The 27,652-nt window shown below is 45.0% G+C and overlaps 1 protein-coding gene across 2 annotated transcripts in view; it reads left to right on the forward strand.

Annotated features, from left to right (window-relative positions):
* Positions 1-1,228: 1,228 nt before the first annotated feature.
* Positions 1,229-27,652, forward strand: part of LOC141094268 (uncharacterized) — a 54,072-nt gene continuing 27,648 nt past the window's right edge. For both annotated transcript variants that reach the window (XM_073580093.1, XM_073580094.1), the window contains exon 1: positions 1,229-1,296. The gene's annotated coding sequence lies outside the window, so the exon portion shown is untranslated. The remainder of the gene's footprint in view (positions 1,297-27,652) is intronic.

Here is a 27,652-nt window from a genome sequence, read left to right on the forward strand (position 1 = left end):
CATGGTGGTGGCAGCATCATGCTGTGGGGCTGTTTCTCAGCCAAGGGGCCTGGCCATCTGGTCCGCATCCATGGGAAGATGGATAGCACGGCCTACCTGGAGATTTTGGCCAAGAACCTCCGCTCCTCCATCAAGGATCTTAAGATGGGTCATCATTTCATCTTTCAACAAGACAACGACCCAAAGCACACAGCCAAGAAAACCAAGGCCTGGTTCAAGAGGCAAAAAATCAAGGTGTTGGAGTGGCCTAGTCAGTCTCCTGACCTTAACCCAATTGAAAACTTGTGGAAGGAGCTCAAGATTAAAGTCCACATGAGACACCCAAAGAACCTAGATAACTTGGAGAAGATCTGCATGGAGGAGTGGGCCAAGATAACTCCAGAGACCTGTGCCGGCCTGATCAGGTCTTATAAAAGACGACTATTAGCTGTAATTGCAAACAAGGGTTATTCCACAAAATATTAAACCTAGGGGTTGAATAATAATTGACCCACACTTGTATGTTTAAAATTTATTAAAATTTAACTGAGCAACATAACTTTTTGGTTTGTAAGATTTATGCATCTGTTAATAAATCCTGCTCTTGTGTGAGGTTTGAAGGCTCTAACTTATTTGCATCTTATCAAACATGCTAAATCTGCAGGGGGTTGAATACTACTTGTAGGCACTGTATATGACCATTTACCTCCAGATAAATTGGTCAAACAGGTCAGGTATAAGGGGTAAAGGATAGGGACTGTGAGCCGAGATATTATTAATCTCTTTAAAATCCATGAACAGACGCAGCCCTCCATCCTTTTAACAAAAAAACCCACGGTGACTGGAGAGGTGGATGGCCAATTATAATCCTTATCTGAACTCTGCAAGGGGTTAAATAAATGAGATTTTGTCATTTTCGCTCCTGGAATGGCACAATCATATGCCGCCATATAGTAGCCGTCCGGTAACTGGTGATAATTCCCTCATGTGTGGGGTCTATTTGTCTCCAGAGAAATCACACGTTACATTCCACACACAACACTGTGTAGAAAAGGCGGCGCGGGGGAATTGTGCCAGTAGTGAGGGGAAATAATGGCGGGAAGGTCACTGACTGAGGAGAAGGCTCCATGTAGCGTCTGCACTCCGGAGATCATGTGACCCCTGACTCCTCCCCTCCTGTGACCTCATCACAGGTCCTGTGCACACAGAGCAGCCATATATGTGGAGTGCGGCTCTGCGGGTGGAGGTAGGTGCTGGAGATTCCCCATTACTGGCCGCATGGAATATTGACCCTTTCAGCACGGAGACTCTTTTGAGGTTTTTGTTGCCACTTTATAAGAATCACTAGCTGAAGAGCCCGGCGCTGCCCGGGCATAGTAACTAACTGTGGTTACTTATAACAAATTATGATTATCCTCCATCCCATAGTCCCGTGCCCATATACCCATCATACATCCTCCATCCCATAGTCCAGTGCCCATATACCCGTCATACATATCCTCCATCCCATAGTCCCGTGTCCATATACCCATCACACATCCTCCATCCCATAGTCCAGTGCCCATATACCCATCATACATATCCTCCATCCCATAGTCCAGTGCCCATATACCCATCATACATATCCTCCATCCCATAGTCCCGTGTCCATATACCCATCACACATCCTCCATCCCATAGTCCAGTGTCCATATACCCATCATACATATCCTCCATCCCATAGTCCAGTGCCCATATACCCATCATACACATCCTCCATCCCATAGTCCCGTGTCCATATACCCATCATACATATCCTCCATCCCATAGTCCCGTGCCCATATACCCATCATACATATCCTCCATCCCATAGTCCCGTGTCCATATACCCATCACACATCCTCCATCCCATAGTCCAGTGCCCATATACCCATCATACATATCCTCCATCCCATAGTCCCGTGTCCATATACCCATCATACATATCCTCCATCCCATAGTCCCGTGCCCATATACCCATCATACATATCCTCCATCCCATAGTCCTGTGTCCATATACCCATCACACATCCTCCATCCCATAGTCCAGTGCCCATATACCCATCACACATCCTCCATCCCATAGTCCCATACCCATATACCCATCACACATCCTCCATCCCATAGTCCCATGCCCATATACCGATCATACATATTCGCCATCCCATAGTCCCGAGCTGGGTGGCGCTGAGTAGGGAGTTCCTGGAGATGTGCTGTAATGTAACCTGGCAGTGTGGCTCTGTGTGCGACCGCTGATGATGCGATTTTCTATGCTGGTAACAATAGAGCGTGGCAGTAATAGAGGAGGGGGTGATGCATTTCTATCATGTGCTCTCTGCTCTCTTCTGGGGGGCAGACAATGACTGGGAGCTTATGTTCCCGGGGATGCTAGATTTCTCTGACCCAGTCAGTGTCTGCTGAGATTCTGTGGAGTGGGAAAACTGTTGCTCATAGCAACCAATCACAGCTCAGCTTCTTTTAAACAGCTCTGGTGAAATGAAAGATAAAGATGCTTAGAGATTGGGTGGGGCTATGTGGAGTGGGCGTGGCTGATACTCACACATATACACACACAAACATACACTCATTTTATATATATAGATAACGTTTTTGTTCGTTCTGTAATAGATACATACGACCCAACTATGGAAAACAAGAAGTGAGGAAACAGATTGTTCTCATAGTACAGGACCCCTTTCTTTGCCCCACACAGTGTAATGCCCCCATTATGCCCCTGTAAGCAGGGTTCTGCTGCCACAACCACTTTTCCATGGCTTGGTACAGCAGATTCTTATCTATCTCCCCGTTCCTTTGCTTGGCATCAAATCTGTTCTGCCTTTGGTGCTATGGTCTTTATCAGGAAACTGCGTCATCAAGGTCACCTGACCTGGTGTACCATCTATACTCTTCCCATTGATTCCGTATGGTCCTGTGTTGACGGCATATTGCAGAGTTTTTGTACAAATTTAGCACAGTCCTGAGGATTCTTTTTAATGACACACCTTTTTACACCCCTTGTGCAGTATATATGATGCCCCTCACACAGTAAAATGTTTCCATAGTACTGGCATCTCTCACACAAAAGATATTTCCACAGTATCGCCATACCCCCACACACAGTATAATCTTCTTATAGTATCGCCATACCCCCACGCATAGTATAATCTTCTTATAGTATCGCCATACCCCCACACACAGTATAATGTTCCCACAGTTCCACCATCCCCCCACACATAGTATAATCTTCCCATGGTACCACCATCCCCCACACACAGTATAATGTTCCCACAGTACCACCATCCCACCACACACAGTGTAATCTTCCCACAGTTCCACCATTCCCCCACACACAGTATAATGTTCACACAGTACCACCATCCCCCCACACATAGCATAATCTTCCCATGGTACCACCATCCCCCACACACAGTATAATGTTCCCACAGTACCACCATCCCACCACACACAGTATAATGTTCTCATATAGAGTTGAGCGACTTTTGGTTTTTTAGGGTCGCGTTTCGTTTCGTGAAACCCGACTTTTCCAAAAGTCGGGTCGAGCAAGATCGTCCGATTATAGGGAAAAGTCGGGGTCGTCCCGAAATACGAAACCCAATGTAAGTCAATGGGGAATAAAAGTCGGCAGTGAGAGGAGGACAGGAAACACACCTACAGTGCCCATTTGAATGCCAAAAGCATCAATTCTTCTTACTTAAGCTTGTCAACCTTAATTAACTTCATAATACAAGTTACGCACTGAAAAATGAGGGTTATTTGGCTAAAGTTGTGGGGGGGGAGGGCTGGCTGCAGGTTTTCATGTGCCCTGGGCGAAAGAGCGCCCCTTTAACACATACCACAACTCATCATGCTCCGATACGGCAGAGAAATAGCGGTATAGTCCAATGAAAAATACCTCACTTTTTACATCTCATGACGAGGCCCATCTATTTCTCCATACAGAATCATTGGTCCCATATAATGTTTGAAACAGTATATGATGAGCTCCACATAATGCTACAGTATATGTTGGTCCCCATGGATGAAGCTCCACTGTCTTATGGGCCCAAATAATGCTCCAAACATAATGGGCCCCATTTCTAATGCTCTAGTGTATAATGGGCCCTGTAAATGCTGCTCCAGTGTCTGATGTCCACCTTTGGAATGTTCCAGTGTATGGTGGGCCCCATCTATCATTCTCCAGAGTATAGTGCTCCCCAAAAATTGCTGTCCCAACATTGAAAACAATCAAATAAGTCTCCTCGCTAGGGAATCCCTGTACTTGTCTGGATTCCTCGTCGTCCCCATCTTCCATCTCACTGCACAGTATTTCAACTTTGCAAGTGCTGTGATCCTGAGCAAGCAGGGGGGGCCCACTTGTTGGCGACGGCACTGGCACAGGGCCCCTGATAGTACGGTGGTGTGTCTGATGGCGGGTGGGCCGAACCTGCACTTTCATCTGCAGCTTCCTCTTTGTCACCGTGTAAGATGGAACTGTATATGGGAAGGGTAACCTGAGTTTCATCAGGGTCAGATTCAGGTCATGTAGCATGCGAGGGGAATGTAGTGGTCTGGGTCAATGTACCAGCAGATTCATCGAGCAGTGGCTGGGCATCAGTGCACTTGTGTCGCCCCCAGGAGTACGGTCGCCACAGTGGCATTACCTTCTTCCTAGGGAGTGTGATGTCATGCTTGGGAGCAACGAACGATCTCTCTAGCAGGTTATCTGATTGGGCGGCGTTATTCCCATGAGTCATGACCCTCCAAACAGCGTTCATGAAGGCAAAGTGTTTGTTTTACGTGGGCAGTATGGTTGCAAAGCTGAACCTTAAAGGAATGTCCAGAAGGGCACCACCAGGAGTGGAGCCTACGGTTAAATTCGACTCCACCTGGGAAACCTCAACCATGCCAGCTACAGAACAGATGCACACATTGCAAGCTTAATTCCGTTAACGAACGAGACTCCGTCATGCCCCGCGGTCCGAGTCCGGCTTACTAGAGGGACACGTGAGGCTCTGGCACATGAGATTGGCCAATAACTGGTGTGTCATGCCCTTACATGTCCGTGGCTGCATGTGCGCTACACTGAAAAGGCCAGCGTTTGTCGCTTACAGGTGCAGATAACCCGCTGAACAACGTTAGTGATGGGGATCACTGATTACAATTATTACCCGCGAACAATGATTTCCCAGTAAGTGCAGGTCAACCGCAGTTCCGGAATTAGGCCTAACCGTCATTCCTGAAAAAATGAAAAACTTACGTGTGCAAACCACAGGTGCTGTAGCTTGCTTAACAGCTCGCCAGCCGTTCTCACGCCCAGTATGGATTACACGTGATTGCACAAAGGTGAGAAAGGGTACCGTATCCCCAGATAACATGTATGGACAGCGTACACATTCAAAATATATGTCTATACATCAGGAGGCAGGCTCAGACGGTGTTAGGCCCAGTATGGATTGCACGTGATTGCACAAAGGTTAGAAAGGGTACCGTATCCCCAGATAACATGTATGGATAGCGTACACATTCAAAATATATGTCTATACATCAGGAGGCAGGCTCAGACGGTGTTAGGCCCAGTATGGATTGCACGTGATTGCACAAAGGTTAGAAAGGGTACCGTATCCCTGGATAACATGTATGGATAGCGTACACATTCAAAATATATGTCTATAGATCAGGAGGCAGGCTCAGACGGTGTTAGGCCCAGTATGGATTGCACGTGATTGCACAAAGGTTAGAAAGGGTACCGTATCCCCAGATAACATGTATGGATAGCGTACACATTCAAAATATATGTCTATACATCAGGAGGCAGGCTCAGATGGTGTTAGGCCCAGTATGGATTGCACGTGATTGCACAAAGGTTAGAAAGGGTACCGTATCCCCAGATAACATGTATGGATAGCGTACACATTCAAAATATATGTCTATACATCAGGAGGCAGGCTCAGACGGTGTTAGGCCCAGTATGGATTGCACGTGATTGCACAAAGGTTAGAAAGGGTACCGTATCCCCAGATAACATGTATGGATAGCGTACACATTCAAAATATATGTCTATACATCAGGAGGCAGGCTCAGACGGTGTTAGGCCCAGTATGGATTGCACGTGATTGCACAAAGGTTAGAAAGGGTACCGTATCCCCAGATAACATGTATGGATAGCGTACACATTCAAAATATATGTCTATACATCAGGAGGCAGGCTCAGACGGTGTTAGGCCCAGTATGGATTGCACGTGATTGCACAAAGGTTAGAAAGGGTACCGTATCCCTGGATAACATGTATGGATAGCGTACACATTCAAAATATATGTCTATACATCAGGAGGCAGGCTCAGACGGTGTTAGGCCCAGTATGGATTGCACGTGATTGCACAAAGGTTAGAAAGGGTACCGTATCCCCAGATAACATGTATGGATAGCGTACACATTCAAAATATATGTCTATACATCAGGAGGCAGGCTCAGACGGTGTTAGGCCCAATATGGATTGCACGTGATTGCACAAAGGTTAGAAAGGGTACCGTATCCCCAGATAACATGTATGGATAGCGTACACATTCAAAATATATGTCTATACATCAGGAGGCAGGCTCAGACGGTGTCAGGCACAGTATGGATTTGACGGCCCAGACTACACAGCGGAGGAGCAGGGAGAGGTAAAGATTGCAAATGCTGGGGCCCTGCCCAAGCAAGGGGAGCCCACTCGTGGGCGTCGGTACTGGCACTGGGCTCCTCATAGTACGGCGGTGTGTCTGACGGCGGGTGTGCACCACCACCGTCAGAGACACTTGATTGCACTATGAAGGACCCTGTACCAGTGCCCGCGCCCAAGAGTCGGCCTACCCACCTGTCCAGGGCAACGGCACTCGCACGGTGTCGTGCGCTAGGTGGTGACCCCGGCCATGGGGGGGGAGGCAGCACAGTTAGGGAGTTTTAGAAAGTGGCATATGTTGATGTTGGACATTCAGCTGATGCAAAAGGTGAAATAGGTCAAGTCCCAGGAAGAGGTGGACCAAAGCAAGCCATTTTTCTGTCACCCTATGTGTCATCAGGGGAAGGTGGGACAAAATCCTTGGAAACCCATGCGTGGTTCATTTTAATGAAGGTTAGATCATCCACATTTTGGGTTGACAGACGGGTCCTTTTTTCTGTCAGGATTGATCCAGCTGCACTGAAGACTCTTTCCGATAGCACACTTGCAGCTGGGCAAGCGAGCTCCTGTAAGGCATATTGTGACAATTCAGGCCAGGTGTCCAGTTTAGCGGCCCAATAGTCAAAGGGGAATGACCTGTGTGGGAGAACATCGATATGGGAGGAAAAGTAGTTTGTAACCATAGTTGACAACTGCTGTCTCCTGTCACTTTCCATCGATGCAGTATTACCAGTTGTGTGAGCGGTACTTGAAAAATCAGTCCACAACATTGTCATGAAACCCCTGTCTCCAATGCCACTTCTGCTGTGTGCACCACGAACACCTCTGCCAAGCTGCCCCCGGCCCGTACGGCTCGTGTGAGAACCATCACCGCTGCTGTGTGCTGGGAATGCCTCAAGCAACCGATTTACCAGAGTTGCTTGTTTATTAGCCAATATTAGGTCAAGGTTCTCCTGTGGCATGATGTTTTGTAATTTGCCTTTATAGCGTGGATCCAGGATGCTGGCCAACCAGTAGTCGTCATCGTTCATCATTTTGGCAAGGCGTGGGTCCCTTTTTAGGATCTGCAAGGCATAATCTGACATGTGGGCCAATGTTCCCAGTGTCAATGATGCACTGCGAGTGCTGGTTGGAGGAGCACTTTCTGGCAAATCCACATCCCTTCAGTCACGCACAAACCCTGTACCAGACCTTGCCACGCCAACATTTTCACTTGCCCCACGAGATGCATCCTCCTGCCCTAAGTAATCATCCCCATCATCCTCCTCCTCCTCCTCTTCTTCCTCCACCTCGTCCAGGAGAGTTCCCTGAGCAAACAATGGCTGCATGTCATCAAGGATTCCCTCCTCCTCTTCCTCCTCATCAACATTGGCTGCAGACGCCTGCTCCTTAAGGTGCGTCAAAGTTTGCATGAGCAGACGCATAAGTGGGATGCTCATGCTTAGGATGGCGTCGTCTGCGCTTACCAGCCGTGTGCATTCCTCAAAACACTGAAGGACTTTACAGAGGTCTTTCAGCTTCGACCACTGCACACCTGTCAACTCCATGTCTGCTCTCAAAGTGCCTGGCCGTGTATCCTCCCACAAATGCATTATGGCCTGCCTCTGCTCGCACAGCCGCTCCACCATGTGCAGGGTGGAGTTCCACCTTGTTGCAATGTCGATAATGAGGCGGTGGTTGGGAAGGTGGAGCAATCGCTGCAGCTTCTGCATACGAACGGAGTGACAGGCGACCGGCGGATGTGCGCGCACAGTCTTCGCACCTTCTGGAGCAGGGCTGTTAACTCCGGATAATTTTTTTTTTTTTTTTTTATTCCAATCAATTTTTATTGTAGGAAGTTACATTAGAAAAAGGAAAAAATTCAGGTATCAATGGCATTAATACACAGAGAGAACAACGCTGTAACATATCTTTTGATTATGATTCACATTTCCCATCACACCACCAACAATCATGTCTGATACAAGTTACAACTTTTTTTTTTTTGGTTAATCAACACCTAATACATATAAAGTCAACCTACCATTTACTCTTTAATCCTCAAAACGAGGGTTTCAAACAACCAGAACCAGAGAGTAAGAAAGGAAGATAAGAAAGGGGAAGGGAGGAAGAGGTGGGGGGGGGAGAACCATGGATGGTTGCAAAGAGGCAACCAGGGAGGGGGGGGAGCTAGGGAATTAGATGGCGTTCCGGGGTAGCCCGAGCAGTAACAACAACATAGATATAAACACCTTGAATATTGACATGTGGTACGGATGAACTCCCTGCGTAACACTCTCTTTGACCCTATTTGACCCATTTTATTAATCTCAGACAGTTTGCCCTGGAAACAGATGCCTGACAGGGGATGCATATACAGAGTTTAGCCACGTGTCCCAAGTCTGAAGTATTTTGTTTTTGGCGCGGATGGAGTGAGCCAGACAGAACTCGTATTGGCAATGGAGATTAATTCGGTTATATAGTTCAGCTAATGTAGGTGTCTTTGGGGATTTCCAATAGCTACTTATGCAATATCTGGCAGCAACTAGAATGTGAACCAATAATCCCCTGGATTCCCAAGAGAACTCCTCTATACCCATGTTTAGCACTGCCAGACCCGGATTCGGATTAATAGTATTGCCTGTCAGCTCACCCATCAGGCCAAACACCTCCAGCCAGAATGAGAAAACCTTGGGACAAGCCCACCAGCAGTGACCAAGAGTACCCCTTTGGAGGCAGCCCTTCCAACAATGTGGCGAATAATTTGGGAGGAACTGTGCTAAGTTGGCTGGGGACCGATACCATCGCAGGTGTACTTTTTTCAGTTGCTCCAGATGATTTATGCACTTGGAATATTTTTGGATATTTGCTGAAGCCGAGTGCCAGTTTGAAGGAGAGGTAGAAACATTCAACTCCACGTCCCATTTATTCATATAAGGAGATTTTTGCTCTTCGGGGGGGTTATTGAGCCATTTGTATGTTGAGGAGATACCTTTGAATTTAATTATCTTTTTAAATACCAAAGCCTTTGTTGTAGGTAACAGAGGATTCGACTTTAGAGGAAATTTAGAGGCCAGAAAATGACTAATTTGGATGTGTTGATAGAAACAACCCTTTAAAGAGGGGTGTTTCCGCACTATTTCATTAAAGGGGTTTACACCCAAATCAGAGAGTAGATCCGCCAGCACTGTAATGCCCGATCCCTCCCACCTGGCTAGATTCAAAAAGGGGATTTGAGATTCCAACGACTTGAGGGAAATCTCTGAAAGAGGAATCTGAATCTTATGAATCAAGTCATTTCGCCAGACCTCCAGGGAAGCTGACATGGTGGGAACACACGGGGAGAACCGTGAACGGCTCAAATATTCTGCTTCCATCATTCTTCTGACCGAGCCCTGGCGGGACAGGAAATTTTCAATCTGAGCCCATCTATGTGAATTACCTGGACGCCACCATTCCTTTAGTGATTCAATTAGTAAGGCTTTATAATATGCCGATATGTTTGGGGTGCCCAGTCCCCCTGAGTCATATGGGGGATATAACACTTTACCTGCGACCCTGGCCCTTTTATTACCCCAGACAAATTTGTTAGTCAACGATTGAAGTTTCATCAGGGTTTTGTGAGAAATTTTGATGGGTAAGCATCTGAGTACATACAATATTTTGGGTAAGAAAACCATTTTAAAGGACTGTATCCTGGCCATCCAGGACAACGATATTTTTTCATACCTTTCCAATTCCTTTTCTAAATTTTGGATCAGAGGTTCCAAATTTTCTTTAATTAACATCTGCGATGGTGTCAGCTTAATACCTAAATAAGGTATCCCCCTGTCGCACCATTTGAATTGAAAGGCCCCCTCCAGCACACTCCTGGCTTCCACCGGTACATTAAACGGCAATATCAAAGACTTTGCCGCATTAAGCTTATAATACGACACTTTAGAAAAGTTCGATAATGTGTTTACCACTGCTGGAATCGAAACTACAGGGTTAGAACAGGAAATTATCACATCATCTGCGTATAAACCAAGTTTATGTTCAAATTCCCCAACCCTTATACCAGAAATGGCTATGTTTTTTCGTATAGCTTCCGCCAGAGGTTCTACCACTAAAGCAAAAATAGCGGGAGACAATGGACACCCCTGGCGAGTGCCATTACTTATTTGAAATTTAGATGACAGAAACCCCGATGCCAACACTGACGCATTTGGGTAAGAGTAGAGAGCTAGAATGGATGACTTAATTTTTCCCAAGAACCCGAATTTTGTTAGAACTCTCTCCAGGTATCCCCAGTGCACCCTGTCAAAGGCTTTTTCAGCATCAAGAGACAAGAATGCACTGGGCTCACCCGATATCTCCACCAGTCCAATCAAGTCAAGCATCCGTCTGGTGCCATCCTTAGATTGCCTGCCTGCCACAAAACCAACTTGGTCTGGGGCCACTAAGGCCGGGATCACTTTATGAAGTCTATCCGCCACTAGTTTGGCATAAATTTTAACATCACAATTTAGGAGTGAAATGGGCCTAAAATTACCCGGGGTGTCTGCAGGTTTCCCTGGCTTGGGTAGCGTGATAATAATCGCTTCCAAGTTGTCTGGGGAAATTGACCCTTTATTTTGCCAAAAATTGAAGGTTTTTAACATAAAGGGGGACAGAGTGGATGTAAATTGTTTGTAATATTCGTATGGCAGCCCATCGGGGCCCGGGGCAGAGTTAGACTTAGTCATTTTGATGGCACCTAGGATTTCATGTGTAGTAAAGGGAAGATTAAGTTCCTCTAATTGCTCATCTGAGACCCGGGGAAGATCCAGGGTGTCTAGAAAGCCCTGTATATCCACTTGAGTCGGCTGTGACGTGTTGGAATCATTTTTTAGATTATACAGGGCCTCATAATATTTCGCAAATGCTTCTGCTATTTCAATGGGATGTCTAGTGATTGTTCCATTTGGGTCCCTCAGGAATTCTATTTTAGATTGAATCTCACGTTTTTTCGTCCTTCTTGCCAATAAGGACCCCGCTCTATCCCCCATAGCATAAAATGTCGATCTATTTTTTTTTAGATTATGTTCGTAATTTTGCAGGAGTAGGGATCTTAGTTGAAATCTATGGGTTACAATTTCTTTAGTCAAGTTAGGGGTTGCTTTGGCTTTATTCAGGGATTCAAGGTGATGAATACGGGTTAATATATATTTAATATCTGCGTCTTTTTGCCGTTTTTGGATGGAGGCCAGTTTTATGAACTGCCCCCTGACTACTGCTTTATGAGCAGCCCACAGGGTCTCGTCAGAAATTTCCCCATTATTATTAAGTTTGAAATATTCTGTTAACACTGACTCTACTTCATCATGTACCTTCTGCCTACCAAGCAAGCTAGTATTCAATCTCCACCTGGGGGAATTTAGAACATTAAAGCCACCCTGAACAGACAAAGAGATCGGCGCATGATCTGTCCAAGTGATTAAACCAATATCAGCTGCAACACAATTACTTATAGATTTGCTGTCGACCAAAAGGAAATCAATTCTACTGTATGAGCGATGCCTGGAAGAGAAGAATGTATAGTCTCTTTCTGATGCATGTAAATATCTCCAGATGTCATGAAAATGGAATTCATTGATGAGATGCTTAAGTTCCTTAGCATGTGAGATGTTGATGTTGGAGCAATCCATGGAGCGTATAACAGGTATATTAAAATCTCCACAGATGATTTCCGCCCCTGTGGCAGTATCCTTGAATGCTTGGAAAAATTTCCTAGCAAAGGTCAATTGCGATGAATTTGGGGAGTAGACCGTTGCCAAGGTATAAGGGACACTGTTAATATAACAAGACAAAATAATATATCTTCCATCCGCTCCATAACTGACATTTATCAATTTAAAGGCCACTGAGTTCTTTATTAAAATGGCCACTCCTCCTCTTTTTTTTAAGTCATTAGCAAAAAAGGCGTGTTGAAACCTGGGATGAAGTAGCCGTTTATTATCTGTGGAAAGAAGGTGGGTCTCCTGAATGCACGCTATATCACAGTTAGATGCCATCACCTCTCTCCACATCATTGACCTTTTTGCTGGGGAGTTGAGTCCGTTCACATTAATAGACAATATCTTAATTTTCATATTGGAGCCGCAGGGGGGGTTGAATTCCTAGGAACGCCATCAGGGATGAGAAGGGTTAGACCAACAAGGAATTGAAAGAAATTTCCGAAAAAAATTAAAGAACATTTTTGAGAAGAAGAACAAAAACAAAAAAGTTCCATCAACACCGGTTTGCCCCGAGTAGGGTGACCGGAGTATAACCGCTCGCCATAGGCGAGAACATCAGGGGGGCTACGTGACATCCCGTGTCACAGGAGCAAGGACAGCAGGTGCCATAAGCAGGAAGGAGTCCCAGCTAAGTTGCTGACCATTCAGGGTTAATCCTGTCTGGAGATCTTCTTTGATTCTCCCGCCCGCCAGGGTTTGGTGGGTGGGCTATTCCCCAGTCATCCAGCAATTTGCCCAGCTGAGAAGGAGTATGACATATGTAAGTGCCTCCATCTTTGAAAATTATCATCCTCACCGGAAAACCCCACTTGTACTTGATGTCTTGATCTCTAAGGAGTTTAGAAAGGTGGGCGAATTCTCTTCTTTTATTAAGAGTTGTAGCAGAAAGATCTGGGAAGATTTTTAGTCCCATGAAAGTGTCTGGCAGGGCTGGACTTTCCCTCAGTGTGTACAGCACAGCTTCTTTTGTTTTATAGAAATGAAGTCTAGCCAGGACATCTTTAGGCAGAGCTGGATCTATGCCTTTGGATTTAGGGACTCTATGAATTCTGTCCACTATCAGGTCTCTGGCGTCCCATCTAGGAAGTATAAGCTGCAGAAACTTGTGGAAGTATTCATGGAGGTCTTTATCTGCTATAGATGAGGGAATCCCTCTGATTTTTAGGTTATTTCTTCGGGATCTGTCCTCTATATCACTGATTTTAAGTTTTAATGCCTCCACCTCCTTTTCCAAAGCTGTGTTAGCATCTATCAGATTGTTATGTGATGTTGCAAATTCAGCCATTTTAGTTTCTACATGCTCTGTGCGATCACCCAGAGACCTGATTTCTTCCTTCAGCTCTCTGACTATTTCTCTGAGATCACCCTGTAGGGAAGCCCTCAGCGTTTTCAGCAGAGATTGCATTGTTTCCTCTGTCAGAGGAATGCCTGTATTGCCTCTCACGCAGCCTGTATCTCCTTGTGAGGAGTGGGAAGACGCTGAGTGGGAAGCCAGCACCATCTTGCTAGGTGAGGAGACTTCTCTGTCAGCTTGGCTGGAGTGCCAGTTTTTTTAGGTCTCAACTTAGGCATCGCTAAGGGCTGGGGTTACTCACAACTCCTGTAGCTGGTAATCCTGTTATCTGTGAGCTGATAAGAGCTGGTTTATCCTGCGGAAGAACAGAGCTCTCCTTTCAAGCAGCCATCGCCATCAGCGTGCAGGCCACGCCCCCCAACTCCGGATAATTTTTGAGGAAGCACTGCACCACCAGGTTCAAGGTGTGAGCCAAGCAAGGTATATGGCTGAGTTTTGAAAGGGCTATGGCTGCCACAAAATTACGGCCGTTATCACTAACTACCTTGCCTGCCTCAAGATGTACACTGCCCAGCCATGACTCAGTTTGTCGCTTCAAGTACTCGGCCAGCACCTCGGCGGTGTGTCTGTTGCCCAAACACATCATCTGCAACACAGCCTGCTGATGCTTTCCACTAGCTGCTCGATAGGGGGACACATCGTGTGCAACAGTGGCAGCTGCAGATGGAGTGCTCGTACGACTGCACTCTGTGGACGAGCTTTCGCTTCTGGAGGAGGAGGAGGGTCGAACGCCTACAGCCAACTGTTTCCTATACCGTGGGCTAGGCAGCACTGTCCCACCACCGCTGTCCCCTGTGGACCCTGCATCCACCACATTAACCCAGTGCGCAGTGATGGACACGTAACGGCCCTGGCCATGCCGACTGGACCATGCATCAGTTGTGAGGTGCACCTTTCCGCTCACTGACTGCTTGAGTGCATGGACAATGCGGTCTTTCACATGATGGTGGAGGGCTGGGATGGCTTTGCGAGAGAAGAAGTGGCGACTGGGTAGGTCATAGCGTGGTACTGCATAGGCCATGAGTTCGTGGAAAGCTGTGCTTTCCACCAACCGAAAGGGCATCATCTCAAACGAGATTAGTTTGGCAATGTGGGCGTTCAAACCCAGTGTACGCGGATGAGAGACTGAGTACTTTCTTGACCTACTCATAGTGTCTGGGAGGGTGAGCTGGACTTGAGAGCTGCATATGGTGGAAGTAGCGGTGGACAGGGCGGACTGAGAGAGGGTTGATGATGGTGATGGAGTTGGTGTTCTTTCTGATGGCCTAGAATCAGTCTTTCGTTGATATAACAGTGGGATTCCCTGACTGCTTTGGCCTTGCAACGACACCTCAACATTTGCTGCTGTGCTAACCGGTGGGCTTACAGTGGGGGAAACAATGTAGCGTTGCTGACTACCTTCGTTGTGATCAGTTGCACATGTGGCACTTGAGGTTTGGTGTTGTGTCCACGCTTGCAAGTGCATGCTGGTTAAATGTCTAAGCATGCAACTGGTATTCAAATTTTTCAGATTTTTCCCTCGGCTAAAGGTCTTTGCGCACTTCTTACAGATAACCTTGGCCTGATCATGAGGATTTTGGTCAAAAAAGTGCCACACTGCACTCTTCCTACTTTGGCAGACATTTTGCGGCCTAGCACGCTGTGATCTTTTGACCCTCTGGACAAGCTGTCCAGCAACTCTTTTGATGTTTGGAACCTGTCTTTGGAGTGCTCCGGGCCTGCCAGATAACAGCTGTTGCGATGTCGATGTCTGCTGTGGATGCTCCTCATCTGAGCTATTGGAAGCAGCACCCTCTTCCCCCAATGGATGCCAATCTGGGTCAACAACTGGGTCATCCATCACCTCCTCTTCTATGTCATGTGCACCTTCCTCTGTGTCACCGTGTATGGTGGTATAGTGTGCGGGAAGGGGCACCTGAGTCTCATCAGGGTCAGAATCTGGCTCTGTACACTGCAAGGACAATGTAGTGCTCTGAGTGAATGTACCAGCAGAATCATCCATCAGCGGCTGTGCATCAGTGCACTCCATGTCAGATTCATCTTGGCCTGGGTAATTCACAATTTGACTTGATAATCCAGGCATGGTATGTGAAAACAGCTCCATGGAGTAATCAGTAGTATGGCCTGCGTCATCCTTCAATCTTGGTTGGGGTGAAGGACACAAGGAAAGGTGTGGTTCATGAACATGAGCCTCCAATGACGACTCAGTGCTTTTACTTTTTACAACTGAAGAAGAGGAGGCGATAGAGCTGGAGGCTGAGTCAGCAATGTAAGACAAAACTTTTTCCTTATGCTCTGGCTTTAAAAGCGGTTTGCCAACTCCTAGAAAACTAAGCGTTCGAGGCCTTATGTAGCCAGACGATGACGCAGGCTCAACACCTCCTGCATTCGGTCCTATTTTGCTCTTGCCACTACCATCAGATCCACCACCAACACCATCATTACCAACTGCCAACCCCCGCCCAATTCCACGGCCTCTTCCACCAGCCTTCCTCATTTTTGGTAGAAATGTAGACAAAATCCAACAAACTATATAGTAATGTAAAACAAGGTACAAGGTGTCTATAGGACAGGGGAGATTTTGAATTTCTGCAGACACTTGTGGACACTGGACACTTTTGGATTGTGTGAGGCCCAATGAATATCTGAGCGCTATGTGACAGGCTCGATGGCACAGCTGTGACCAAAGTGACTAGAGGATAAGGGAGATTTTGAATTTCTGCACACACTTGTAGACACTGGACACTTTTGGATTGTGTGAGGCCCAATGAATATCTGAGCGCTATGTGACAGGCTCGATGGCACAGCTGTGACCAAAGTGACTAGAGGATAAGGGAGATTTTGAATTTCTGCACACACTTGTGGACACTGGACACTTTTGGATTGTGTGAGACCCAATGAATATCTGAGCGCTATGTGACAGGCTCGATGGCACAGCTGTGACCAAAGTGACTAGAGGATAAGGGAGATTTTGAATTTCTGCACACACTTGTGGACACTGGACACTTTTGGATTGTGTGAGGCCCAATGAATATCTGAGCGCTATGTGACAGGTTCGATGGCACAGCTGTGACCAAAGTGACTAGAGGATAAGGGAGATTTTGAATTTCTGCAGACACTTGTGGACACTGGACACTTTTGGATTGTGTGAGGGCCACTGATATCTGAGCGCTATGTCACAGGCTCGATGGCACAGCTGTGACAAAAGTGTCGAGAGGATAAGGGAGATTTTGAATTTCTGCAGACACTTGTGGACACTGGACACTTTTGGATTGTGTGAGGCCCACTGATATCTGAGCGCTATGTCACAGGCTCGATGGCACAGCTGTGACAAAAGTGACTAGAGGATAAGGGAGATTGGATTGCTTTTAAAAAAGCAGTTTGCGGAGCAGTGGGTAAGCAGCAATGCCAGCCTGTCAGGAAGCCTTAAAAGGCAGCCCAACAACCAACACCACTGATACACCACAATATAGCCTCCCCTTGCACTGCACACACAGTGACTGGTGTGTTGTGCAGGCCAAATCGCTAGCAGCAGAAGCAGTTTTTTTTTCTTCTCAGCAGGACAAAAAAAAAAATTGGGATTGCTTTTAAAAAAGCAGTTTGCGGAGCAGTGGGTAAACAGCAATGCAGGAATGTCAGGAAGCCTTAGAAGGCAGTCCAACAACCAACACCACTGATAAACCACTATATAGCCTCCCCTTGCACTGCACACACAGTGACTGGTGTGTTGTACAGGCCAAATCGCTAGCAGCAGAAGCAGTTTTTTTTTCTTCTCAGCAGGACAAAAAAAAAAAATTGGGATTGCTTTTAAAAAAGCAGTTTGCGGAGCAGTGGGTAAACAGCAATGCAGGAATGTCAGGAAGCCTTAGAAGGCAGCCCAACAACCAACACCACTGATACACCACTATATAGCCTCCCCTTGCACTGCACACACAGTGACTGGTGTGTTGTGCAGGCCAAATCGCTAGCAGCAGAAGCAGTTTTTTTGTCTTCTTCCCTGCCTAACGCTCTCCCTACAGAATCAGCAGCAACCTCTCCCTATACTGAGATCGGCAGAAGTAAGATGGCAGTCGACGTGCACGCCCTTTTATACCCCCTGTGACGCCCACCAAAGCAAGCCAATCACTTGCATGCCCTTCTGAAAGATGGTGGCGACCCCTGCCTATGTCATCACGTTGCCCACAGTGTCCGTGGATCCTGATTGGCTGAAAAAGAGCGCAAAACAAACTTTTGAAACGCGACTTTTGCGCGTAAGTCGCCGACCTCGTGGCCGACCTCATCCTAGGGTCGGGTTTCGTTTCATGAAACCTGACTTTGCCAAAAGTCGGCGACTTTTGAAATTTTTCGACCCGTTTCGCTCAACTCTATTCTCATAGTATCACCATCCCCCACACACAGTATAATGTTCCCACAGTATCACCATCCCCCACACACAGTATAATGTTCCCACAGTGCCACCATCCCACCACACACAGTATAATGTTCCCACAGTACCACCATCCCACCACACACAGTATAATGTTCCCACAGTATCACCATCCCCCACACACAGTATAAAGTTCTCACAGTACCACCTCCCCCCCACACACAGTATAATGTTCTCACAGTATCACCATCCCACCACACACAGTATAATGTTCCCACAGTACCACCATCTCACCACACACAGTATAATGTTCCCACAGTACCACCATCTCACCACACACAGTATAATGTTCCCACAGTACCACCATCCCACCACACACAGTGTAATGTTCCCACAGTATCACCATCCCACCACACACAGTATAATGTTCCCACAGTACCACCATCCCACCACACACAGTATAATGTTCCCACAGTACCACCATCTCCCCACACACAGTATAATGTTCCCACAGTACCACCATCCTACCACACACAGTGTAATGTTCCCACAGTACCACCATCCCACCGCACACAGTATAATGTTCCCACAGTACCACCATCTCACCACACACAGTATAATGTTCCCACAGTACCACCATCCCACCACACACAGTATAATGTTCCCACAGTACCACCATCCCCCCCACACACAGTATAATGTTCCCACAGTACCACCATCCCACCACACACAGTATAATGTTCCCACAGTACCACCATCTCACCACACACAGTATAATGTTCCCACAGTACCACCATCCCACCACACACAGTGTAATGTTCCCACAGTATCACCATCCCACCACACACAGTATAATGTTCCCACAGTACCACCATCCCACCACACACAGTATAATGTTCCCACAGTACCACCATCTCCCCACACACAGTATAATGTTCCCACAGTACCACCATCCCACCGCACACAGTATAATGTTCCCACAGTACCATCATCTCACCACACACAGTATAATGTTCCCACAGTACCACCATCCCATCACACACAGTATAATGTTCCCACAGTACCACCATCCCACCGCACACAGTGTAATGTTCCCACAGTACCACCATCCCACCACACACAGTATAATGTTCCCACAGTACCACCATCTCCCCACACACAGTATAATGTTCCCACAGTACCACCATCCCACCGCACACAGTATAATGTTCCCACAGTACCATCATCTCACCACACACAGTATAATGTTCCCACAGTACCACCATCCCATCACACACAGTATAATGTTCCCACAGTACCACCATCCCACCGCACACAGTGTAATGTTCCCACAGTACCACCATCCCACCACACACAGTATAATGTTCCTACAGTACCACCATTCCCTCCACACAGTATAATACTAATAATAATAATACATTTTATTTCTACAGTGCCGACATATTCCACAGCACTTTACATTATAGAGAGGACTTGTACAGACAATAGACATTACAGCATAACAATAATCACATAGATTATAACAAATACCAAGAGGAATAAGGGCCCTGCTCGCAAGCTTACAATCTATGAGGAAAAAAGGTAGACACGAAAGGTGGGTGGTAACAGTTGCCCTGATTGTATGGACCAGCCATAATGTTAAGTGTGTAACAGTACAGACACAGAAGGCTAATGGATGCATAAAGCATGTGGGAACATGATGCGGGGAACCAGGTTATGGTAAAGCTTTTGGCTGTGTGACACAGGGATTTATTAGGTTAATGTGTTGAGGCGGTAGGCCAGTCTGAATAAATGCGTTTTCAGGGGACGCTTAAAATTGTGGGGATTGGGGACTAATCGTATTGACCTGGGAAGTGCATTACAAAGAATTGGCGCAGCACGTGTAAAGTCTTGGAGACGGGAGTGGGAGGTTCTCATTATTGAGGATGCTAACCTCAGGTTATCAGCAGAATGGAGAGCGCGGGTAGGGTGGTATACTGAAACAAGGGAGGAGATGTAGGGTGGTGCTGAGCCATGGAGGGCTTTGTGGGTGAGGGTAATAAGTTTATACTGAATTCTGGAGTGGATGGGTATCCAGGGTAATGACTGGCACAAGGTAGAGGCATCGGTGTAACGATTGGTGAGGAATATGATCCTGGCTGCAGCATTCAAGACAGATTGGAGAGGGGAGGGTTTGGTAAGAGGGAGACCGATTAGAAGGGAGTTACAATAGTCTAGACGAGAATGAATAAGAGAAACAGTAAGAGTTTTTGCAGACTCAAAAGTAAGAAAAGGTCAAATTCTAGAAATGTTTTTGAGGTGCAGATGACAAGAGCGAGCCAGTGATCGAATGTGGGGGGCAAAGGAAAGCTCGGAATCAAGTATGACCCCAAGACAGCGGGCATATTGCTGGGGAGTAATAGTGGAACCACACACGGAAATGGCAATGTTGGGTATAGGTACATTAGTAGCGGGAGGAAACACAAGGAGTTCAGTCTTTGACAGGTTCAGTTTCAGATATAGTGAGGACATGATGTTAGACACAGCGTTTAGACAATCGCCGGTGTTTTCTAGAAAGGCTGGCGTGATGTCAGGAGAAGAAGCGTATAATTGGGTGTCATCATAATATTCCAACAGTACCACTATCCCACCCCTCACACACAGTGTAATGTTCCCACAATAGTGGCTTCCCACACACAAGATAATGTTTCCACAGGACTGCAATCCCCCTCACACACAGTATAATGTCCTCACAGTGCTGCAATCCCCCACTTTCTGCTACCCACTGCTCCCTACATGCACAATATGGTACTGACCACCGACAATTAATAAATACTCACTAAGCCTCATTCTTGATGCAAACACTAATGAACCCAGGATCTCAGGGCTGTGGAGTCGGAGTCGTGGAGTCGGAGTCGGAGTTAGTTTTGGTTGGAGTCGGAGTCGGTAGAAATGTACCGACTCCGACTCCAGCTTTAAAAAAAATGTATTAATATTTCATAATTGAACTTTCATATGAATTTTATAAATGTTACTCAAATATATATGTTCTATCAAACTATGAACAACAGTGATAAGCAGTTCTGCTGGAGATAGAGACATTTCTTACTTCTTGTGTGTCACTGTTCTCCACTGCCCTTATCTAATCTTATACTTGGTTAACCTCATGCTGCCCCAACCCCCCTACTTACAATGTATGAAACTGAAAGTGAAAATGTGTTGCAAATTCTTAGTAGTAAAGCTCCTCCTCTAGACTAGATCATACTAGGTGTGCGTCTTCCAAGCATCTCACAGCTGCCTGCTACTCAGAAGAGGAAGACTGTAAGAAGTATTATCCTTTCAACAAACTTTGCATCAGTTAACTGTGAGTACATGAGGAATAATAACAGTATTACTGACCACTATATCAGTTGTACGACCTGGCAATAATTTTGTACAATTGTTTTTAGGAAAAACAATTGTCATTTGGATTGTGAATGCAGAATTAAAAACCTGAGAATGTCAAAGAAGCATCACATTAAATCAGCTGTATTTGAACATTTCACCATCACTCAAGATAGAAAACATTATGTCTGTCAGTGTATGACAAATGATCCAGACGAAAACAAAATGCTGTGAAGCCAAGATGAGTGCATATTCAGGCAAAGATAAAAATGCTCCTACCAGAGCTTCTAATCTAAAGAGACATTTACAGCGCTTTCATCCAGAAGTACTGAAAGCAGTGGATGAGAAAGACTGCATCCAAACCAATGAACCAGTGCCCAGCTCTTCCAACCAAACAAAGGAGCAGAGAACTTTGCAGCCATCAGTTGCAAGATATTTTGTCAGTGACAAAGTTACTGTGACAATGACAGTAGATACATTTAAAAAACAGATCATAGAGCTTGTTGTAAAGGATAGTGTGCCTATTTCATTATTTTCACGACCAGCTTTTATGTGTCTGAATGGAGAAATGGCCCGCAAGCTTGGTGTCTCTCTGGAGAGAGAGAGTATTAGAAAATTAGTAATCGAAGAAGCTTTTAAACAAAAGGAAGAACTTAAAAAAACTCTCAAGGGACGCTTTCTGTTTCTTAAAATGGATGCCTGCACACGTCACAGAGTGAACTATTTTGCCATCAATGTCCTATTTGTTTGTGACAAAAATGAAATAGTTACCAAGACATTGGCAGTAAAAGACACCAAAGCTCATCACACCAGTGAGTTTCTCCAGGTCTTGGTGGAAAAGGTTCTGCAAGACTATGAACTTAAAAAAGAGCAAGTTCTTTCTGTCGTAACTGACGATGCTTCAAATATGATAAGTACTATTAAGCTAATGAATGAGAGTAATGATGGTGACCAGCAGCTAGAAGAACATTCTGGGTCCACAGACACAGAAATGTTTGAAATAGAGGAACACAGTATTGTAACTGAGGAGCAAACTGAAGTTGCTTCAGATGAACAGCAACATGATAGTTTAGATGATCTAGTTGAAACTGTGTCAATATGTTCTTTCATTCATCACATGCGCTGTGTTGTGCATACGCTACAGCTGGCTATAAGAGACAGTCTGCAAGAAGGACATGCTGCTGCACTGATTGGCAAGGTGAGAAAATTGGCTACTGTTGCCAGAACCCCTAAAGTTGACTCAATTTTGAAGAGACGTGCTGGAAAAGGGGCAATTATTGATCAAGCCACACGATGGGGCAGTACTTACTTAATGATTCAGCGCTTGGTTGAACTGAAAACCTTTCTTGTAGACATGGCTAACCCTCAACTGACGCTAAATGAAAGTCAGTGGAATCAGGTGACTGAGCTGGAAAAATTGCTAGAGCACCCATTTATAGTGACTACAAAATTACAAGCAGAGGACTTAACTCCAGGTATTTTCTTAAAGGAGTGGAAGAACCTGATGTTTCGCCTGTCCCAAAGAGGAGGGTTAATTGCAAGTGGCACTGCTACATCAATGAAACGGAGAGAGGAGCTACTATTACAAAATAACATTCTTTTGGCAGCTGTTTATATAGACCCAATGCATCGGATTCTTCTAGATGATCAACAGCTAAGTAAAGGAAAAGAAGCTCTGTTTGAAATAGCAGTAAGGATGAAAGGGTTGCAAAACAGTCAGGAGGAACAAGAAGAATTTGGTCGTCCTGCCACATCTTCACCCTCATCATCAACTGATGAAGAATTTAATTTCGAAAAATATTTGGATCACAAGGACCGTGCAAAGCATTCCCGCATAGAAGAAGAGTCATCCCCATCAAGGAACACAGCCAGTACATTTCAGCAGAATTTTTCATGTGCACTAAAAGAAATTGAGAAATTTGACCGTTCATCAAAAATAACAGTGCAACAAGCGATTCCTCTGTATCCTGACATTGTCAGAGATGTTGCCCGAGTGGTTACTGCTTTGCCACCAACACAAGTTAGTGTAGAGAGGTTGTTCTCTGCTCTCAAAATAATTAGATCAGATTTGAGGGCATCCATGAAGGAGGATCTGACAGAGGCAATACTTTTTCTGAGGACAAATTTATAGATTTCTTCTTATTAACTGCATAAAAGTGTTTATTGCATATTTACTTACAGTTTAGAAAAGTTTATAAAAGTTATTTGCTATATTCTAATTGTATTCTAATAAATGTAGTTTTTGCTCTAAGTTTTCTGATTACTTATATGATGGTGAGAAACTGAATAAGCACGATGTTTAATATTTTACAACAGTAAATTTGTTGTTATGAATTGGCCATTTATGAAGGAGTCGGAGCCGGAGTCGGAGCCGGAGTCGGAGCCAGAGTCGGAGCCAGAGTCGGAGTCGGAGCCTGATAAAATCCAGGAGTCGGAGTCGCAACTGTGGCTTACCGACTCCACAGCCCTGCAGGATCTATGAGATATTTACCACATGATACTTGGATCGGCAGGAGTGTATCATCCAAAACAGAAGCCCACTTGGTTGCTATGGTGCCTATGGGCTCAGTGGGGTTTGGTATTGGTCATCCTCTTCTTCCCATCATCACAATTTCAGGGATATCCACACTCTCATGACGGTGATACCATTGAATAGAATAGTGAATCAGGGAGTTGAAAGCTCCTGATCCACCATTCAGCTTTCGTCTGTGAGTCTGAGACTCCGTGCACTGCAGACACAATGGCGTCACTACATCACACCTGTAGTATGGAGCCTCAGTACTCACAGTGCACAGACTGGAGCAGTTCACCTCGGGAACAGGGTTGGGTGAGAGGTGTTTTTTTTCAAATATCAGGAATTGTAGAGGCCTCATATTAAGAGAAGAGCTGTTGTGACTCTCATACTGAATGTGTGGTGGGTAGGGGTCATTATTATGGGGCTGTGGTGGACTGTAAATGCCTCCATACTGATTTGGGGTTCTTATTTTGTGTAGCTGGTTGTGGTGGCCATAATACTGTGTGAGGTGCTGTGTGGGCCGTCACACTGTGTGAGAGACCTCATACTGAGCTACCTTGAGAACACAGGATAATTTCCTAGTGATGAGTCAGATAGACCAAAGGTCTACGTTTCTTACTTTCTATCTGATTGCAGTCCTCCTGAATTGATATGGTGTTGTGTGCCAGTAGGGAGACATCAGATAGTACGTTCTGAAGGAAAGCAAAGATATAACGGCAGTGAGAAGTCGGATTCCATGCAGAGAGAATAGCAGAGACAACGAACAGGGTGAGGTTCTTAGCTCAGGTTTGCTGGACTATTGTGTCTTATAGCAAAAGTTATGTACCGCCACGCGTAACTGGAAAGTTCCTGACTGCATAATGCAGAAGAAGCATTCATAAAGTGTAGTGCCTTCTATCTGATGTACAGTATATATTTCTCATCAAGTTCTTCTTAAGTAAAGTTAAGATTTTTTTTGAATATATATATATATATATATATTCTGGAATTGGGTCCTCCAACGTAAAGAAAAAAATATATACACTACCATTCAAAAGTTTGGGGTCCCCCAGACAATTTTGTGTTTTCCATGAAAACTCATAATTTTATTAATCAAATGAGTTGCCAAATGAATTTAAAATCTAGTCCAGACATTGACAAGGTTCATAGTAACATAGTTATTAAGGTTGAAGGGAGACTTTAAGTCCATCTAGTTCAACCCATATCCTATCCTAACTTGCCCTAACATGTTGATCCAGAGGAAGGCAAAAAAAACCCATGTGGCAACAGTAAGCTTCACATTGGGGAAAAAAATTCCTTCCCGACTCCACATACGGCAATCAGACTAGCTCCCTGGATCAACGCAATATTAAGGAAACTAGTGTATATACCCTGTAATATTATACTTTTCAAGAAAGGCATCCAGTCCCTTCTTAAATTTTAGTAGTGAATCACTCATTACAACATCATATGGCAGAGAGTTCCATAGTCTCACTGCTCTTACAGTAAAGAATCCGCGTCTGTGAGTATGCTTAAACCTTCTTTCCTCCAGACGTAGAGGATGCCCCCTTGTCCCCGTCACAGGTCTAAGAGTAAAAAGATCATTAGAAAGGTCTTTGTATTGTCCCCACATATATTTATACATTGTAATAAGATCACCCCTAAGCCTTCGATTCTCCAAACTAAATAACCCCAAGTGTAATAACCTGTCTTGGTATTGCAGACCCCCTAGTTCCCTAATAACCTTGGTCGCTCTTCTCTGCACCCGCTCCAGTTCAGCTATGTCTTTCTTATACACTGGAGACCAGAACTGTACACAGTATTCTAAGTGTGGTCGCACTAGTGACTTATATAGAGGTAAAATTATGTTCTCCTCTTGAGCATCTATGCCTCTTTTAATGCATCCCATTATTTTATTTGCCTTTGCAGCAGCTGCTTGACTCTGGCCACTAAATGTGAGTTTGTCGTCCACCCATACACCCAGGTCTTTTTCAGTGACTGTTTTGCCCAGTGTTTTACAATTAAGCACATAATTATACAACTTGTTCGTTCTACCCAAGTGCATGACCTTACATTTATCCCCATTAAAGCTCATTTGCCATTTATCAGCCCAAGCTTCTAGTTTACATAAATCCTCCTGTAATATAAAATTGTCCTCTGTATTAATTACCCTGCAGAGTTTAGTGTCATCTGCAAATATTGAAATTCTACTCTCTATGCCCCCTACAAGGTCATTAATAAATATGTTAAAAAGAAGCGGGCCCAAAACTGACCCCTGTGGTACCCCACTGCTAACCGTGACCCAGTCCGAGTGTGCTCCATTAATAACCACCCTTTGTTTCCTATCCCTGAGCCAGCTCTTAACCCACCTACACATATTTCCCCTATCCCCATTGTTCTCATTTTATGTATCAACCTTTTGTGTGGCACCTTATCAAAAGCTTTTGAAAAGTCCATGTACACCACGTCCACTGCATTCCCTTGGTCCAGTCCGGAACTTACTTCTTCATAAAAGCTTATCAGATTAGTCTGACAGGAACGGTCTCTTGTAAACCCATGTTGATATTGGGTCATAAGGTTATTCTTCTCCAGATACTCCAGTATAGTATCTCTTAGAAAACCCTCCAGGATTTTACCCACAGTTGAGGTTAAACTTACTGGCCTATAATTTCCAAGTTCAGTTTTTGTCCCCTTTTTGAATATTGGCACCACATTTGCTATACGCCAGTCCTGTGGTACAGACCCTGTTATTATGGAATCTTTAAAGATTAAAAATAGTGGTCTATCTATGACTGTGCTTAATTCCTGCAGTACTCGGGGGTGTATCCCATCCGGGCCCGGGGATTTGTCAATTTTAGTGATTTGTAGACGCCGCCGTACTTCCTGCTGGGTTAAGTAGGTGACATTTAATGGAGAATTTTTATCCCTGATCATGTTATCCGTCATGGGATTTTCTTGTGTAAATACTGTTGAAAAAAAGTTATTTAGCATATTGGCTTTTTCCTCATCCTCATCCACCATTTCACCCAGACTATTTTTAAGGGGACCAACACTATCATTTTTTAGCTTCTTACTATTTATGTAGTTAAAGAATATTTTGGGATTATTTTTACTTTCTCTGGCAATGAGTCTCTCTGTCTCAATCTTTGCTATCTTGATTTGCTTTTTACAGAATTTATTTAATCTTCTGTATTTATTTAATGCCTCATCACTACCTACTTGCTTTAATTCTCTAAATGCTTTATTTTCATCTCTTATTGCGCCCCTTACAGCTCTATTTAGCCATAGTGGTTTCCTCCTATTTCTCGCATGTTTATTCCCATACGGTATATATTGTGCACAGGTCCTATTCAGGATGCTAATAAACGTCTCCCATTTTCTTTGTGTATTTTTATGTCTCAGGATATCGTCCCAGTTAATTGCACCAAGATCATCTCTCATCCGTTGGAAATTTGCCTTCCTGAAGTTTAGTGTCCTTGTAACCCCTCTACTACACATCTTATTAAAGGATACATGAAAACTTATTAATTTGTGATCACTATTACTCAAGTGACCCTCAACCCTTACATTTGATATGCGGTCTGGCCTGTTGGTTAATATTAGGTCTAGCAGTGCCCCCCCTCTTGTTGGGTCCTGAACCAGTTGTGAAAGGTAATTGTCTCTCATCGTTGTCAGAAACCTA

The sequence above is a fragment of the Dendrobates tinctorius genome, unplaced genomic scaffold, assembly GCF_039654945.1.
Source record: "Dendrobates tinctorius isolate UK_male_01 unplaced genomic scaffold, ASM3965494v1 ptg000063l, whole genome shotgun sequence".
In the NCBI taxonomy this organism is placed as follows: domain Eukaryota; kingdom Metazoa; phylum Chordata; class Amphibia; order Anura; family Dendrobatidae; genus Dendrobates; species Dendrobates tinctorius.